Genomic DNA, 19,779 nt, shown 5'->3' with positions numbered 1-19,779 from the left:
GTTCAGAGAAGCAGGAATCAGACCTTCTATTTATGCTATTTTACTTCATTTGATGCACAAGGACCCATACACAGGGCTTACATAGGTATGAAGTAGGTAAGAACAATGATTCAATTCCATCTCCTTCCAAAAAAAGACCTATCCTTCCTCCTTTAATGGGAAGACAACCAATCCAAACTGGAAAAGCAGTTCAGCAAATACTGACTCCATATAGAAAGATTAACTTGTGTTCTCCTACCCAAGGGCCAGGGAAAGTTTCATATCCTGGAAGCTGAGAAACTTCAGACAAAGGGAAAAAGTCAAAGGTTTGGCTCCATCTCCACCCAAGGAGCACAACCTCTCCTGAGCCAGGGCATCTCTGGTTTGGGATCATTCCTGGCCACACTGGAAAAAAGAGAGAGGTCAGGATCTCAGAAATGTTTCCTAAGTCATGCTCACCTTTGGAGGAAAATCAGTGCCTACCATTATCTTCAGTGGCTTGAGCCAAAGCTTTTTGAGGTCAGTGGAAAGATTCTTGCTGACCTTAGTGCTCTGTGGGCTGCTACACCATGTAAAGCATGGAGCAATTTGGCCATGGTTGTTGCTTAGGAAGTGGGATGCGGTATTTTGCATCAACTTTGGTTTAGACTACACCCCACACAGAACATATTGCAATAGTTAGTTAATATTTACTGGGGGTGGATCAGAGCAGCTACTGTTGCATTGGAAAGAACGTGCAAAGATGTAAACCAGTTCTTCTATTACACAAGAGTCGCACAGCAATGAGGAGGCCAGAAAGCCATGAAAGAAAGACACCAACAGTCATAAAGGGCAGGTATAACTTTGTGTCAGTCATCTGCACCTCCTGCTCGTTGCTAGCTGATGGCCCAGGCCAGGTCACCAGAAGGCTGGACTTCCAGCATCCACCTATACATCATTATACCCCAACAACACTCAAATTCATAGTATCCTGATGAAAAAAAAATATATATTACCAGCCACCCAAACAACCAAATAGTCTTGTCCCTTGTAGTGGGTTTGTGTGGCAAGGTTTTGGTAGCAGGGGGGCTACAGGGGTAGCTGCGAGAAGCTGCTAGAAGCTTCCCCTGTGTCTGATGGAGCCAACGCCAGCTGGCTTCAAAATAGACTTGCTGCTGTCCGAGGCTGAGTCCATTGGCGATGGTGGTAGCGCCTCTGGGATAGCACATTTAAAAAGGGGGGAAGGGGGGTGGGGAATCTGTGCAGCAAAATTGCAGTGGAAGAGAGGAGTGAGACTAAGTGAGAGCAACACCCCCGCAGCCCCCAGGTCAGTGCAGGAGGGGCAGGGGGGGCTCCAGGCGCCGGAGCAGAGATTCCCCTGCAGCCCGTGGTGAAGCCCACGGTGGGGCAGGCTGTGCCCCTCAGCCCGTGGGGGTCCGTGGTGGAGCAGATCCCCACCCGCAGCCCGTGGAGGTCCATGGTGGAGCAGATCCCCACCTGCAGCCCGTGGAGGCCCATGGTGGAACAAATCCCCACCTGCATGCCCGTGGGGGTCCATGGTGGAGCAGATCCCCACCCGCAGCCTGTGGAGGGCCGTGGTGGAGCAGATCCCCACCTGCAGCCCGTGGGGGTCCATGGTGGAGCAGATCCCCACCTGCAGCCCGTGGAGGACCCCACGCCGGAGCAGGTGGGTGCCCAAAGGAGGCTGCGACCCCGTGGGAAGCCCAGGCTGGGGCAGGGTCCTGGCAGGGCCTGTGACCCCGTGGGAAGCCCAGGCTGGGGCAGGGTCCTGGCAGGGCCTGTGACCCCGCGGGGAGAGGAGCCCAGGCTGGGGCAGGGTCCTGGCAGCGCCTGTGACCCCGCGGGGACCCAGGCTGGGGCAGGGTCCTGGCAGCGCCTGTGACCCCGTGGGAAGCCCAGGCTGGGGCAGGGTCCTGGCAGGGCCTGTGACCCCGTGGGAAGCCCAGGCTGGGGCAGGGTCCTGGCAGGGCCTGTGACCCCGCGGGGAGAGGAGCCCAGGCTGGGGCAGGGTCCTGGCAGCGCCTGTGACCCCGCGGGGAGAGGAGCCCAGGCTGGGGCAGGGTCCTGGCAGCGCCTGTGACCCCGCGGGGAGAGGAGCCCAGGCTGGGGCAGGGTCCTGGCAGCGCCTGTGACCCCGCGGGGAGAGGAGCCCGGGCTGGGGCAGGGTCCTGGCAGCGCCTGTGACCCCGCGGGGAGAGGAGCCCAGGCTGGGGCAGGGTCCTGGCAGCGCCTGTGACCCCGCGGGGACCCAGGCTGGGGCAGGGTCCTGGCAGCGCCTGTGACCCCGCGGGGACCCAGGCTGGGGCAGGGTCCTGGCAGGGCCTGTGACCCCGCGGGGAGAGGAGCCCAGGCTGGGGCAGGGTCCTGGCAGCGCCTGTGACCCCGCGGGGAGAGGATCCCGGGCTGGGGCAGGGTCCTGGCAGCGCCTGTGACCCCGCGGGGAGAGGAGCCCAGGCTGGGGCAGGGTCCTGGCAGCGCCTGTGACCCCGCGGGGACCCAGGCTGGGGCAGGCTGTGGAGAACTGCAGCCCGTGGGCAGGGCTGACACCGGAGCAGCTGATGGAGGACTGTCTCCCGCGGGAGGGACCCCAGGCTGGAGCAGGGCAGTGTGAGGAGCCTCCCCCTGCGAGGCAGGAGCGGCAGAGACAGCGTGTGATGGACTGACCGCAGCCCCCGCTCCCGTCCCCCTGCGCTGCTGGGCGGGGGGGGACAGAAATCGGGGGTGAAGCTGAGCCTGGGGGGAAGGGAGGGGTGGCGGGAAGGTGCTTTTAAGATTTGGGTTTATTTCTCATTACCCTACTTTGATTTGATTGGTAATAAATGAAACTCATTTCCCCAAGTTGAGTACTGTTTTGACAGTAATGAGCCAGTGGTGTCCCTGTCCTCATCTCGACCCACAAGTTTTTCATTATATTTTATCTCCCCTGTTCGGTTGAGGAAGGGAGTGATAGCGCAGCTTTGGTGGGCACCTGGCATCCAGCCACCCCTCCAAATACCAGACAAACCCGACAGTGCCATTTCCAAGTGTGCCTCATACGTGTGGCACCTTTCTTTTTATGTGCGTTGTATTGTCCTTACTATTCATTATCCACTGGTATTTAGGTCTGTTAAAAGCCCATTTCTACCTCCATCACTACTAGACCAATAACTTCCTCGGGCAAAAAGGTTTGTGGCAACAATAGACTCTGCAGGTCTGCACACCTGCATAAATATTTGCACATTCAAACCCTTCTGCTGTAAATCTTTTGGAGCTGCTATATTAAGATTTATTCCAGTCCCACCAATGTGTTCATAAACTACACCATCTGAATTAATACTTTTGCATTAAAACAGTGGTGACATGACAGCAAATTCAGGCCTCCGACTCTTTTAAAGTACCTATGATACTTTATGTCCATGTGCAGTGTAACTAAAATGAAAAGGCAGAATCCATAGGAACAAAGAAGTAAGCTTTATAGAACTATTTCCTCCTTCAGGTCCTTGAAAATCATTGTATGTCTTTAACTGGCATTGTTCAACTAAGGCTAGCACAAATGTTGGTGGAAAGTATATTAAGAAAAGGAAGACATAGTTTCAGCTAGCTGTCTCCTGAACGAACAAAAAAAATCCTAAGTTGCAAAATAAGCAAAAAATGGGGAACAGGTCTTGAGGTTTTACAAAAAGAAAAGCAGTCGGGAAGAGAAGGAGGGAGAACAAGTCTTGCCTGCTAGTGATAACAGTTTTAAAAGAGGTGCAGCATTAGATCTTCTGGGGAACCTCTTGGTCCCCTTATTTTATTACTAATTGTGTTTTGAAACAGCCATTTATAGAAGAGATCCACATTGTGCGTTGTCAATTACTAACATATGTCCCACACTTGGCAAATGAGGCAACTTGGGAATGACATTTTTTGAGTAATCAACACCATCACCAAAAAGTGTCTGCATCTTTGCCTTGGGCTTCATAATACATTTTTCCCCAAACAAGATAGCTTTCTCACGATGATGCCAAATGGAACATATTAAGTTTTAATGATGGCTGAGAACATCATGCGCTGGAGAGGCAGGGACAGGGCTGGGAGAGCACATCTCGGACGCTGGGACAAACAGCTGCATGTGTACCAACCACAGATGCTCCTCCTCACAATGGGGCCTCCGGGCATTGCTACAGTACAAATAATGCACTAAAATGGCAAGCTTTGGCAAAGCAAGTCTGAGAGTTTGCAGAGAACTGGGAGTCAATCACAAAACACTCAGCAAGATGCAGTCCTTGGAACAAGCAGAAAAAACTGCAGACAGCAAGGATGAGACAGGACATGGACATGGCCAGCTTCTTGCAGTAATATGTATGGTCCACCAAAGAACCCCAAACAGATGGTTGTTGCATACATGCACAGTATGTGTCTGAGGCAGGAAAGAAGTGAGAAAACACATTTGAAATATCTACCTAGTTTTCCCCTCAATGTATACATGCCAATATAGAGGGACATCACACTAACAGAGACAGGACAGGGGCTGTGCAGCCTGTGGCCCCCTTGCCTTCCCTGAAAGGCACAGCAGTACAGCAGGCAGTGCCAATGCAGGATACGCTCTGGCTGCTAGCTTATGCCCACCTGCTCCCACAAAAGCCACCCTCAAGCCCTTGGCACTTTGATGGGGCATTTCCAATAGCCAAGGGGTGCAGCTAAACCTCTCATCTATATAACTCTCCTAAGTGCGAAGAGGAACACGACTGAAAAATGTGGCCCAGCCATAATCAAACCACTGATTTTGGGATGAGCTGGTGGAGAGTCTGGGACAGCTGCTCTGGAGCAGGAACCACTGTCCTTATTTTGTGTGATTCCCTTTGGCCTTATCAGGCATTTCACTGCTATTTCATTCCTCAAAGTCCAACATGGCAGCCAAGTATCTGACATACTGTGAAGCCCCACTGTGAGAAAGCATGTAGCTTGGAGATGGGGTTACCACCATGGGAGAAGCATGGAGGCAGGTCAGTTAGTCGTGGGGAGGCGAAGCACAGACTTCAAATATTTGGGAAGCAGTGAATACAAGGCCAATGGTGAACATTTACCTGAAGTGCTAAGATTTATGGTTGGACTCTACCTCATTTAAGCTCAAACTTCCAAAAGTTTGATTTTGAGTCCACACTTTTTGTTCAGGCTCTCTCTAGAAAAACTCTTAGAGTTCAGTTTTGACAGCTTAGATTTACCAGCTTTCTCCAGGGACTCTAAGGAAACTCAGACAAATGCATTTGGGTGCTGTTTCACAGCTCATGTGTATGGAAAAAGGCAAGTTTCATCTGTCTTTCCCTTCTCTCATGCTCTTTCACCCTTCCAGAGAACATCCTGGTACTGTCCCAGCCCCCCCTGGGGCAGCTCCATGCTCATCAGACACTTCCTTGAGACAGTTTAAGTCTTCTGATGGGTTAGTTGTCTGCTGAATTTTTGAATTAAATTGTTCTGAAGTAGGGTCCCATAAGCTTGCTCAAAGTAAGCAGTGGGAGCTAACAGCCAGGAGACAGCAAGGAAGATCAAGCAAGGAGACAGAAGGAGAAAGCAAAGAAGAGATGATGGGGTGGGGTGGGGGGAAGGGACTCTCCTCCTTCATTGGTGACGGCATGCCAAACTGACTCACTGCTTGTCATGGGGCTGCAGCCCCAAACAGGATGCCTATCTCTAAGACAGTGAATGGTGGATGACAGGAATCTCAGCATTTGATAGGGAAAGACCAATACTCAAGGTGAAGTTGGGACATTTTCATCCTCTGTTTAGTCCTAGAGTTATCACACAATGAACACTTGCCTTGAGGCTATAAGCCAGTGGGTTGTAAGTGGGATATAAACCAAGGGTTCCAGGTCCCTCAGCAGTCACCTCCACAGGGAGGAGCAGACACTCAGCAGCAGCCCTACACGCCATGAGGAAACCTTTGCTCCCAGCCATCACATGTGCCACCATCCTTTTCAGCCTTTTTACAAGTCGACTCCTTCCGTCTCTCACATCCTTCTTGAGACACTTGATTTTAGATGTTTGGGTTTTTTGGTTTTAGATGTACATTAGCAACACTTTCCCTGAGGTAAACCTGACTGATGACTGATGAGTCCTCAGTGACGGTGATGCCATGAAGAATGGCTCGGCAAGTCCCAGCACTGAACCAGCAGCTTATTCTGGTTGAAAAGAAACAGTCCTGGCTTTTAAGAAGTAATTGATTCCTACTAGCTTGCTTCCTGTGATTAAGGGTGAGCTCCAGGCACACACCATCCCTTCTTCTGGGAATGGGGATCGTGGGGTGACATTCCCACAAGGACCTTGAGCCCATGGGTCTTGCTTCTGTGGAGCAAAGTGAACGGCACGTGTTTTATCAATGCAGGTGCTCTTCCTTGAAATCTACTGAGTACAAATTTCTGCCATCCTTAACTTAAAGCTCATGATTCAGACATGCCACAGACTGGATGTGGTGATTGCTGAATAGCAAGGCTGGTTTTACAACTTGCCTCAGGAAGGTGCACGATTACCCCAACCTACCACAAAGTGCAGAAAGACAAATTATCTGAGTCACTCCTAGGGCATCATTAGCTTTGACTGGTAGTGGCTTGTTGTTGTTTTGTAGGGGTTTTTTTCTTGAAATGTACTGATTCTTAAGCCTTTAAAATGCTCACTCTCATTGGAAATACCTACTAGCTCTTCAGTTCATGTGTATCATCCTCATTTCGTTCTCTTCTTTTTTCAGTCATTTTCTAAACCTCATGTATGGACCCTGAGAAATCTAGCAGCCTTAAAAGCTTAGGTCCAACAAGAGGTGAAATGTCATTTAGCTCCACACCATATCAGCCTAACCGACTGCAAACTTGCAGTGTTTCACTGTTTTATTTCTCCAAAAAATAATTTTCAAAGATAAAAAGTATATTCCCCTGAAAAGTTCAGGATTTGCAGATGACCTCAATTCCCACACACCTAAACAAAAATAACACACTCCCTCTTTTAAAGCTTCTCAGATTAGGGCTCCACTTTGTATGAAATGAGGACCCCACCCTTGCTCATGTGAGCACTGCCAGTAGCTTAAAAGGTGTTCCTCTGGTGGGAAGAAGGTAAGCCATGATCGAAGGACCACAGATTGAAGTGCTGCCATCATATACTTAGCTAAAGTATGTTGAGATCATTTTCCCCAATGACCCCTTTAAATCACTTACTTTCCTCTTTCATCAAGATTCTCAATAGTTCAAAACCAGAAAGATCACTGTAGACATCCAATTTATTCCACACCAGTTTTAGCTGTTTTCTCTCAATTTGCTGCTGTGTGCCTCCTCCTTTGAGCTTTTATTTCTCCTCTGTGGAAGCACAGTTACTACCACTGCTGTAGGTATAGCTCTTCACATTCAAATCTGTTCTCTTCATTGCACTATATAAAGGACTCAGATAAACTGTAGAAAAAAGAGAGAGGTGGAAAACCTGGTACTGTGCATGGCATCAAAGTGCTTTGAGAACAAAGCTCAAAGGACAATCCCTAATAATTCACCGGTGACCATTTTTGTAAATTCTTATACACTCTAGTGTGAAATGACTGTATTTTATTGTGTTACACTTAACACTTCAACTCTGGCCTTTGGTATTAATGGGAATGTCCTTCAACTATAGCTGCTTTCTGCTACTTTTCTTTGATTCATTAGTTGTTTACTGCAGGCTATTAACAACCCTAGAACAGGCTTTAATCCACAGCCAGAGTCTTTAAATATAATACATCAGCAGCAGGTAATTATTCACTTTGAAGTCTTTCGTCCTTTTTTCTTAGCCCTGTGAGGTGATATCTGGGGCTTTAAAATACGGTAACAAGAGTACTTCCATCAAAGCACCAAAATTAGTAATGCAAATTTCAAGAAGTTAATTTACAAACTTTAAACACAAGGATGGCAAATCTTCCTTTTCTTTCTTTTCTTTTCTTTCTTTCTTTCTTTCTTTCTTTCTTTCTTTCTTTCTTTCTTTCTTTCTTTCTTTCTGTCTTTCTGTCTTTCTGTCTTTCTGTCTTTCTTTCTGTCTTTCTTTCTTTCACTTTTGACTCCTGCTACAGCTCTGGAAAGTTTTTTATATACTTTTGCAACAGTGTTAGCTTGACAGTTTATACTTTAGAATTGGGTAACTGTGTTATAAATGCCCAGCACTATAAATTCACTAGGAGCGTTGGCCCTGTTCACCATGCTCAACAGGATTTTATTTCAGTAGTCCCACTAGAAGTCAGCTCAAAAATCCAAAGCTGTAAATTACAAATCTAGGCTAGAGCCTCTTATCATATATTTGGGTAAGTACAAGTTTGGGGTGCTCCGTTGATTCCAGAGGTCTTTGAAACAGGTTCTTTGGCTTCATTTCAGGAAGGTCCTTAAGACCATGATTAAATGCTTCTGTCCTTAAGGCTTTACTAAGTGCTATCTGATATTGGTATATGTTTCCTGAACTAGGATCTTTGCTTGCACACTTGCAGAAACACCTTGGGCCAATTCCAGATGTGCTGAGAAAGACACGAGTAGTGCATATACGACAACTCGCCTCCACAGACTCACTGAAGATCAGTCTGTGGTCTCTGCAGTATAGTGTGCATTCCTCTGAAGCACTTCTCAGTCTTGAAAAGCCAAATCCATATTATCATTGTGAACACCTGAGATATTTTTTATTTTAGTTACAGTATTCCTTTTGAATCTTTTCTGCAGCTTTTTATAACTTTGGTCTGTAAACATCCTCAGAAATAATTCCTGAGGAACAACAGACCCATAAGTGCAAGACAGTTGCATTTATTGAGATGAAGAGTACAACCTACTCTGGTTATCCCCATGTCTTTCATTATGTGCTTTTGGGATGCTCTGACATGTGCTTTCTAGTAAAGGTGGCACTGGGTGTGTGGGTTTTTTAAAATCATTATTTCCTTGCACATTTGCATTTCTTTCAGTTCACGGGCAGCAGTAATCACACACGCAACACATAACAGGCAGATGGCTGCTCTCCCAACTCCCAACTCCCAGCAGAATGAGTGGTCTGACTAAGGCAGTCAGTGCGTGGACCTAGCTGCTTTGATCATGACAGCATCTCTAGAAAGCACTCGAAGCAAAAAGCACCTTCTCCACTTACAGATGAAGAAGCTAAGAGCCAAGTTTCAGCATCATTTCAATCAGGCTTCCATTGTTAAGATAGATGATAAGTAAATCATGAAACAATGTTATGTCCCACAAGTCAGGCCACTGATACCACCACTGGCTGGCTCACCACAAAAGGAAGAAGCTGGCACGTGAATTTGGCATGCTGGGGCACTCTGTGAAGCCCCAACTGCAGGAAGGCAACTGTGAGCATGGTCTATCTTCACTTGCCAAATAGTCCACAGCATCACGAGAGAAACTGTGTGTATGCTGAGGAGTTAAAATGATGAAAATTAAGTATACAATGAACAATATCCTGGCTTTTGGGGAAGATCTGAAAGCTTCTCCAAAGGGAAAAGTAACAGCTAAAAGGCTTTATCTTTGCAAGCATCATAAAAAAGGTTGTAAGCTGTGCACACTACAAAGGCACAGCCTTTACCCCTCCATCTCTGTGATTTCTTTAGATTGAAGAAACCTGTTGGCTTGAGTTCTAAAACCCCAGATAAAAGCTTTGATTTGTTAATTAAATTTTTACTGCTATCTGCATTTGATATCTCAGTCAAATTGTATCCACTTGCAACAACAGAAAAAGTCACATCAAAGCAGAGATCCACCTCCATGACCTGTAATTACAGAATTTACTGCTGGGTGACACTGGCTGTAAGATGCACCTGCCAGACAACCCCAACATATTATCTACACCTAAAACAAAGCCATTTCATTCAACCAGGGTGAGCCAGCACATGCTGAACAGAAGGGCTATGTTTTGTCAGGAGCCAGCCTAGCGTATTGCTTGTCCTGAGACAGACAAGAGCTTCTGAAAACAAGGGTGTGTTTTTTCCTGTGTTATCACACTAAATCGGGGATAAGGGCGAGCTCCCACAGAGAAAGGCAGAACAGAGAAAAAGGAAAAGAAGTGGCGATGCGAAGATAAAGGGAATTAAAAAGAAAAGGAAGAAAAAGGAAAGAAAATTAAAATACATCCTAGTGGTTAAAACAAAATAAAGAAAAAAAGCTACTCGTAAACAAAACAGATAAAACATTAGGAAACACAGGGAAGGAGAAAGATAGGGTAGCAGAGAAAAAATAGAGAGGAAAACAAACTAGAAATCATGCATATATACTAGTATATCTGCTGAAAACAAACTTCAGCATGCAGAGCATTCTCCCCTCTTAACACCCACACAGGTAATGTAGAAATCCCCAATTTGTGTCAATGCATTCTTTGGCCCTCAGTTGTTTGCCACTATGTTTTCAAACGAGCAGAAAAATATCATGACAAAGACTCACAACACAGTCTTTATTAAACTTGGGAGCCTCCCTTGGAGCCCCAGAATTTTTTTTTTTAATGTTTGTGTTTGGGAAACAAAACACAAAGGTGGAAAGTAAAGTAGCTCATTGAATAGGCTTGCTGGATAGGAATTTTCCCTGGAGCTATTAATGTACACAAAATATCCATATTACAGAACAGGCATTTTCAACAAGAATAATTTTGTTGAAAAAATCAAATTTTCTGTTGGGAAAGCCAATATGGCAAATCCATGCCTATCCACCCAGAAGGCTTTTGTTAATACTGCTTCGGTTACACAGGGACTTCCAGGCTGGCAGTCAAAAAACTATCCAGTTTGGTTCTCTCACATGGATTACTACCCAAGGCAACCCTTCCTAAAAAAAAAAAATAAATAAAAAAAAAAATTCCTTGCACATATTGCTTATTTCATGCTGATTTTTTGTTTGAATTTTTCCCAAATTTGGGGGTTTTTTTAAACAAAAGATGCTCTGATTTTCTGGTCAGAATTCTTTTTTTTCTTTAATGAGAGAGAAAAACAGGGAAACTAAAATTGTTTTCTTTGATTTACTTCAGTACGAGCCTGGCCTCACTAACTAGGGAAAAGTTTGCTTTTGACTTCAGTGGACCCAAGATTTTGCACTTTGCATCCCTTTGGCCTCAGTGAACACTGACTAAATAATGCTGCTGAAAAGCATGGAGTGAGGTGTATGGTGGACATCAAAGGTTTTCTGTGTTTTCATTTGAACTTCAAAACGCTGTTGAAATACTTACTAAACCCAACTGATGTAATGGCTCTGAAAGCTCAGATGAAAAGCACCCACTACAGCAACCTGAGTTTTCAAACCTGGAGCATCACCAGGACTTCCCTTACAACTCCATGCTGCAAAACTGGGCATCACCCTTTCCTCCAAAAGTCTGTCCCTCTGTTGTGCTACCGGAGCCATCTTCAGCAGCATTTCCACTGACACAGTGTGGCTTTCCTCACTTGGCAGAAGCAAGAGCACAGTCCTAGTAGAGGAAAGGACCAGCTCACATCCCACCACCAGCCTCCGTCTTTTCAACACTGACTTAGAAATTACAGCCCCCCTCCAGCCAGAACTTCTAGCCCCTCTGGGTCACTGCCTAGCAAAACAAGGAGTAACCTGGGAAAACCGTCAGGGTTAGGAGGGGAAATAGGCTCATGGCGGAAGCTGGGTCTCCAAGCATCACAAAATAGGTCAGGGCTAAGCTGGGGCTACAAACTAGCACTAACTCCCGGTCCCTGTTCACTAGCCAGCATTACTTCTGGTGTTGCTCAATAGCATGATTTAACCCTGGGAATCCCAGGGGGCAGGTTACAGTCAGAGGTCCGGTCTCCCCAGCCCCAGCCTGGCTGTATCAATGCCCCTCCTGACTAAATGGCCTCCAGCTTCCCCCAGACTGGAGAAAAGCTGCCCCAAGAGCTATTCCCCTCTCCAGAGAGCAGAGTTTTGGGAAGGGGAAGGGCAGCAGGCAGCTTTCAGAATTACTCAGGTTAGCTTTGCTCCTGCCAGTCTCCTCTTGAGGAAAAGTAAGTCAGCCTGGTCCCTGGTCCCTCCCTCCCTGCCTCTCACCCTCCCTCCAGCCTGGTCCTTCATGCCTGAGGATGAGGGAGGATTTTGGCTTTGGTTGGGTGATGGTCAAAATGTACTGTTTTCAGAGAAAGATGAGTATGAAACTCAAAACGAATCCCAGGGACGCAAGGTTAAAGCTAATGTGAGGCCAAAGGCAGAGGATGGCCTCAGCTTGCAGCGTATGGCTCTTGTGTCCCGAATTACTTGGGTTACACCAGATTCACAGGCTGTAAGCAACATGATACCCTGCTGCTGTGAATTCCTGCTGGCAGCCTTCACACCCTGGGTGGGGGAGCCTTGAAGCCATGAGGATTGACCATGCCTGGGTCTTGGGAATTTCCCCAAAGCAGAAGGATTTGCTCATGGGTGAGAACTGAGCTGGTATTCAAGCTGCCAATTTACCATGACAATGAAGGTTCTGGGTGTAGAGAGGGGATGCTGTCCTGGCACAGCAGGGAAACTGGGTGGGGTTGGGGGATAAAGGCAGGTGAGATGCTCCCCAGGGAGGAAGGGGATCAAGCAAAACAGGGGAGGACAGCAGAGCTCTTGTGGTGGGAATGGGAAGGTGTGAGATTAGGGACGTGGTGAAGCTGTCGAGGTAGTTTGTTTTCAGGCAAAGCTGGAAGCACTCATGAAACATTTTGTAGGAGTAAGTATGCATTTGCCTTAGCTGGATTCAGCCTGAGATCTTGAAGTGGGAGCTAAATTACCTTGATCAGTAAGATTAAGGTCCCTGGAAATAGGTGAGACAGCTTACAGAACTCCTGTAAAATATTACCAAAGTACATCTGAGGCGTGTAATTTTGCAAAAGCAGTCAAACATTTTTCATTTCCACAAAGACCAAAGGAGCAGAAACAGAAACCTTGACTTTCCAAATATTGAAAGTAACATCAAAGGACAGTCAATAACAGCGTTAAAAGGCACTTTACCCAAATTGTGTGGAGGGTCCTAGATCACATTAGACTGGACAGGTAAGAGCTGCTCTTTCATTTTTGGAAGAGGCTACTGCATGGCAACTCCCACAGGTGTCTGGGGCTCTTGGATGGAGGTGAAACAACAGAGTCGTTCTCTGCTCTCTTCATAAACCATGCCCAAGCGCAGATCTACATTTACTGTATGTGTGGGTCAAGCTGATTACAAACAAGTTGTCCATAAGAGGCAAAGCCAGAGTCCATACCGGATTCCTGCCATCCATCTGGGTTTCCATGCCTGGCAAGCCAATCTCCTTGCACCTGGAGCAAGTAAACATGTAGGCAGCATTGATGGCTGAGCACTTCAGAGTGAAGCTGAGATCACAGCTAAAAGAGCACAGGCAGGCAGGAACACCAGAAACCGGAGTAAAATACATTCACAGAGAGAGAGAAACTCCACAGCTGCTAGCTGGACATAGAAAAGAGCTACATCTCTTTTGATTGCCCAAATCAAAGCAAGGGAAGAGTGACCTGAGGCTACCTTCCAGGACTGTCAATAGTCACACAATATTTAAAAAACTATGTCTAAAATAAATAAAAAGCAATGACAGCTATTACACACTTTTAAAGCTATTCCAGTTCAGTTATGAAAATGTATCCACAGTCTATTTGCCTAAAACCGGAGTGCTGTGATCTTTGTTTACCAAGTAGAACAAACACCCTGCGCAGCAGCGGGAAATGACCCATGAATGCAAGTCTTTACAAGCCTCCTCATTACAGTGAGATCAGAGTGTGCCATGTGTGCCTATCATTTTCTTTGGGCTTTTTCTTCTCCCCGTCCTGCTTTTTGTCAATGCCTCTGACTTCCCGTCTGCTTTCTATTTACAGTTGTTAAAGGGAGGGACGAAAACACACACCATTAGTTTGGAGTGGGACAGCAACAGGGATTAAAGTGCAAATAAAAACTAACCTGATGAATTATGCTTTCCAATACACAAGTTTTCATGAAAACAGTATAAAGGATATACAATTATGGTGGTACATCAATTGCAGAGTTCTGAAGTAAAAAACTTTGCCATAGATCATCCATACAGCATATGGGCACCATATTCCCTTGGTTTTCTCTGCAAAGAAGGTAAAAGTGTTGATACAGGGCACAGGTTTGGAATATTTTCCTCTCATGACAGAAAACATGGGGTTATTTCAGTTGTGCCGACTCTGTCCCATCACCTTTAGGACACTTATACCAGTCCAAGTGATGTTCTTGGTCTGTAATTTTTCTTTCTCAGAAGTGTTTATCAATAACACTGCTCAAAACCTCCCAGTAACTTTCCCTTTGCACTGATGGTCTCCTTCTTCCCACTAACACATCACTCACCATGTGGGTACCTCTCAGGTGTTGAATAGTGCCACCAATGAGAGCCCAGATCATTTACTCCTCTGTACCAGAGGTTTGTGCACTGTTTGAGCTTCCCTGATACGTTCTTTCCCCATGTGAAACACTTCTGATCATTCATTTGTGACACTTATTGACCCCTCCTGAGCCTAAAGGATCTTGCCAGCTCCCATGACTGCACAGACACTCGCTGAACACCACAATACATACCCCTGCAAAGAGGCAGCTCGCTTAGGTTCTTTTTCCCTAGCAGAGCCTTAGCCTCATTTCCAGCCTGCTGCTAAAATTTAGTGCCCCATCCAGCAGCATCACATACCCAGTACCCATCCCTGCTGAGGCAGCTGCTGTTTTCCACCAGCTGCATCCCCCACAGGCTCAGGGCAGGTTTGTTCCCCCAGCCCCTGCGTCCATCGTGCTATTCCTCCCTCAAAAGCCTTTTGCTCTGAGACCTCGAATGGCAGCTCAGCATCTGAACACACCTGCACCGCGACAACCGGCAAGCACTGCAGCTTTCCCCATTGTGCCTCTTCTCCCTCCCTGAATGCTCACCTGCCTTCAGCCTCCGATGCCACAGCCCACCCCCCACCCCCTGGTACTCCCTGTTATCCACCTCAAACTTCCCCTGGTGACAGCCACAGACTCCCCATTTCATCTACTCTGTGGAGTACTGTGATGAATAAGGCTCCACTGGGGGATTTGAGAGAACAGATGTGAATGAACAGCTGAGATTTTTCTGTCCAGTCTCAGTTCTACTATTTCAGCTTTAAGAGAAAAGCAACAGTTGGTACTAAAAATAGTAATTTGGCATATGTGCTTCGTTGCTTATCAACTCGTTTGCTCAACAACAGACAGGAAAATGCTCCAGGGGTCATTTCACCAGGAGAAGGCCCAGAAAACCTGGAAATCTGTGATGAAAATCATTTAAATGGCGCAGTCAATGGTCAGAATGAGTGTTTGTAGCGGTAAATGGGAACATATTAAAATGGCATGGGAAGTTTAATCTGTGATTGATCTCTCAACAATTACCCTGCTTTCTAAATCTCTCCATATCATTTAATGAGGTGATTTCAATGTTCCAATAAAATGTGGCAGGGGAATGTTTCCAGATGTCCAGTGTGTAGGGAAGTAAAAGCTTCTCTGAAACCATAATCTGTGTATTAAACCAACTGACATCTTCTTCTGATTGAACTAATCTTCTGTCTCAGTTACAGAGAAAGGAGTCACTGAAAAGTCATGAGATTTTAAAAATTCCTTTCAAATCATGTCAGTTTTGTACAAAACACAAATCTTCCCTCTCTGTTGATTTCTTGGCATAAAACACTACCATTTCACAAAGAACAGCTGAAATATCTGCTTTTACAGTATTTCTCTAAAATTGGTTGCTTATTCCTCCATTAGAAATGGAAAACATTGTTACTTGTGCCCCATGAGTGAGTTCCTTACCTCTGATTGATGCAAAAATGAGAGCAACAGGAATAAGCCCAGCTCTGAAACTACACTTTGAGAACCGAGGAAAAAGTTGTGTTGAAAGGTCAGGGCATTGGGAATTGCACTGGATAAGTCCACTTGTCAAACACGCCTTGCAGCCAACACCCGGAGGTCACTAGGGTTCCCAGCCCGCTGTGTAGCCCTTCTTCAGCATGAAGATTGATTGTTTTTTAAATTATGTTTTCATTTACAAGGGTGCCTCCTGCAACTGCTGGTCTGATTTCCATACTTCAAAGAGCTCATATCAGAGTGTTCACGTGACACATCACCAGACCCATGCTCACTGTTGCTCATGTATAATAATGGCAGTAACCATTGCACCACGCTAGAGGATGACTATGAGCAGCCCTGGCCTCTCCCAGACTCCCTGGGTAACTGCGTGGAATGACCCATGGCTGCAAGCATTTTCCCAGGTTTGCCAGACCTGTCCCCCACAGACCATTCTTCAGCCAGTTAAGGTCAGCTTCACGTTCTTTAAAGCGTTTTGATGCCAAACATCTCAGCGGAGTTTTGGGGTGTGTACATACCTGTCTTGTACAAAGCAACTCAACACCTTAAAAGCTGAGGGCAAGACTACATCCCCTCATTACTTCTCCCTTCACTACCTGCAATTTTGGGCAGTGACATGTAACTACTACAGTGTGCAGGACCCATGTCTGTATTTTCCATCCACTTGAGACTAGATGGTTTATCTTTGTCTGTATTCACCCATCAAAACCAAATAAAAACTCAACTAAATCCCTGACAGCTGAGGTCACACCATGTCTTGATTTCAGTGAGTGCAAACACAGCCCTCTTAGGAGAGAGAAAAGGGGAAAATAGTGACACACTTAAGCCCCTCTGCTCTGTAAATAGTCTTGTTAGCTCTTAGCTATCACAAAAGCATATCCCACATTGCATATGGCAAATATTAACCAGATATTGACTGCAGTTCTATTCACATGACAGTAAGTAATGCATTTGGTCCTCCAGGTTAGCTGTGTTTGGATGTGAAGGTCTATATTGACTTTTCAAAGATTAGAGGAGGAGGGGAATACTTTCAATGGTTTATATTTTACAGTGTGCATTTAGGTGAGTGCTTAGTGCCACAGCTAAGAGCAACAGCCCAAGGTGGGTATTTTGTTCTATGCCTTTAAATGTTTTATCGGTTAAACAAGATGAAATGTGCAATTGACTTTATTTTAGAAATGGTAAAAAATGATATTGATGAAAGCAAGCTTTGGGCATGAAGTGTCTGTCATACCCAGGGAGCCTGAAATTATAGAATATACTTACACAAATTGTTCACTTTATTATGTTGCCAAAGGGTGTGAAGGCCAAGTTGTAGATTAAATTCCCCTTTCTCTTCCCTGCATATGATATAATGATATGACCCAGATGATAATACACAAAGAAAAATTGTCTGGGTTTGCTTACCCACAGGGTTCATTTTATTATCATTCTGATTATTACTTCCAGTAATTAGTGTGTACTCAATAAATTGGGATGTTGTGAAATCTGATCTTCTGAAACTGAGGTCCCAGTGTTCTCTTTCAGTGTATAAGAGGGCCGCAGTCCTGTCTAACCATCGCAGTTGGTAGCCACTTAATGCTACAGTCTACATTTTGTTGCCAGAAAGCACAAAACTGGATAATCCTTGTCACGGCACATGCTTGTTGAGAGCTATGCATCCCCTAAAAAAACAGAAATATGTCATTTCTACATAGACCTTTTCTGGCATATAGCAGTCCCACTGCCACTAACTATTGCTGTTGGGCAATATGAGAGCTGTATCTGATTTCTGTTAATTAACTTGGGCTAAGTGATGCATATTTTTCTCTAGAGTATTTGTCTCCATCCAGGAGGGATGGGAAGAGTGATTTAAGGGCTAAGAAATATTATAGCAATGCATTTTGTTTCTCACCCAAGAAAAGGTGGAGTGTGACACTGCCTGTAACTCTACCTTCATTTCCAGAGCCAGCCTTAGTGTCCCCGCACATTTCTTACTTGATATACGCACTGGCATCCACACCTAAGGATGGGGACAATGTCTTATTCCTATGAGCATCTCAACTTCTCTCTAGCTTCCTCAGTAATATTTAGCAGAAGAAACTCCATAAGCACCATATTTTCATGGGTATAATGCCAGGTTGTGTGCAACCTCCACTCCCACCAGCATACCAGATGCCTTCCAATAGTCCTAATTCTTACCCTCCCTTTCAAATCTGTCCTTTCAAATCAGTGAGGGTTATCTGAAGAAGTACACCATTTACAGTGTTATTCCAAAACAAAAGCCTTTAAAGAGGTTGAAGTTATCTCAGACTGGGCCATATCTTTGAAAAAATGGCAGTCCTGCTCACTGAAGTACTCTCTTCTTCCACTTGCTGTGCAAAGGTCTCAAGCCTACATCTTCATCAGATCCGGTGGGCAGCGCAGCAGGCGCCCATTTCTCTATTCCTAGATATTATATCTATTCATGAGGTTTTCTAGGCACCATCTTATTCCATTACTGCTGCCCAGTTTCCTTCTGCTCTAACATATCTGCCTGCCTGTTAGAGCAGCAACGTATCTTGGGAAGCAAGAGGAAATGAAGAGAAGAGGACAAAAATATATCAATTAAAGCAGGAATTCAAAACAACTTTGCAAAAATAAATGGTAAAAATGGCTCAGCTTACAGGAGTTATCTTAATTTGTAGGTAATTCAAAGGGATGATACAAGATCAGTTAACTATAAAGTACATGTGGAGGGCATTTAATGTTCAGGGAACAAAACAAGAAATACAGAGTGAGACAAAACAAGAGACTGGAATCAATCAATCTGAAATTATTCATAAGATTACAGAGCAGTGAATAGCTGATTTGTTGGACAGTTTTCTCAACATTTCAGTCACGAGGGAGTACATGTTTCAAGCTTGCCACTTCAGGAGGAGACAATGACTACATGGAATAGCCTAGCAGAAAGCTTGATGTAAGAGGAAGTTTTATTAGCATGAAACAGTCCAGAGTCCTCTCCTTATCATAACAAGTACAATTAAAAGTTCTTCCGCTAATGAATAAAATACTTCCTTCATTTACAAAACAACCTACCACAAGGGAAACTGTGCACTGAGTAGATGTTCATCCTCAAAGATTTGCTTTATTAAAAGCTCAGTTTGAAAAACTCTAAAGAATCTCAACAAAACGGTTTGGAAATCTTCGGGGATATCTTATGCCATGCCTCAAACAAGACTCCAGGGCAAAAAAATTAGAAAACATTAAGACTGATGAGATAAGAATGATCCTGCAATTATACAACACCTCAGGAGAGGTACACCTTTCACAGAGCACAGTTGCAAGATCTATCATTGGCATCAAAGAGAACTGAATATAATAGCAAGCCCAGAGAACTCCAAACAAAGCTGAGAGCCATACAGGAAAAGTGGTAGTGTGATAAAACAGAGGAAATCCAGCTGTATGCTGATAAGCATGAAAGGGTTTTGCAAGTCAACATGAAGAGGCCCTGGTCTGGTGACTCCAGTCTAATAATGAGCAAATTGCTTGCAACCTCCAGTCCTACATAGGACACCTTGAAGAAAAGGCTAGAAGACTTGTTTGCTGCAGCCTGTGTTTGCATCGCCCACACACAGCCAAGTTGCTAAATATTCACCTCAAAGTCTCTAACCTATTTCAGAGGGTTGTAAGAACTTTGATATTACTATTTGTTTCAACAAGATGAAAGTCATGTCCCGGGCTGCCCCTGCAAAACTGCAAGAGCCTCTAGCATCACTGTTGATGGATAATCAAAAAATGCAATACAGAAAGCCAAACAAACCCAATGTTTAAGGGAGCCACTATCTTCACAGAAATGGCATTTCTTTCTTCAGCTCAAACACTGTGGGCACAAGGTGTGAAGATTTGACAATCAATTTTACTAGTATTAAGAGAGATATGTAGATTATTATTCACCCTTTCTCTTTTGAGCTGTTTTATCTCTGTCACATATTTAAATTGTGATGAGTCTTAGGACTTCAAGCTAGCAGCAAAGTGCATTGACATTAAATGGCTAGAAGA

Source organism: Falco peregrinus, chromosome 3 (assembly GCF_023634155.1).
Source record: "Falco peregrinus isolate bFalPer1 chromosome 3, bFalPer1.pri, whole genome shotgun sequence".
In the NCBI taxonomy this organism is placed as follows: Eukaryota; Metazoa; Chordata; class Aves; order Falconiformes; family Falconidae; genus Falco; species Falco peregrinus.
Note: the sequence above shows the minus strand (reverse complement) of the source record.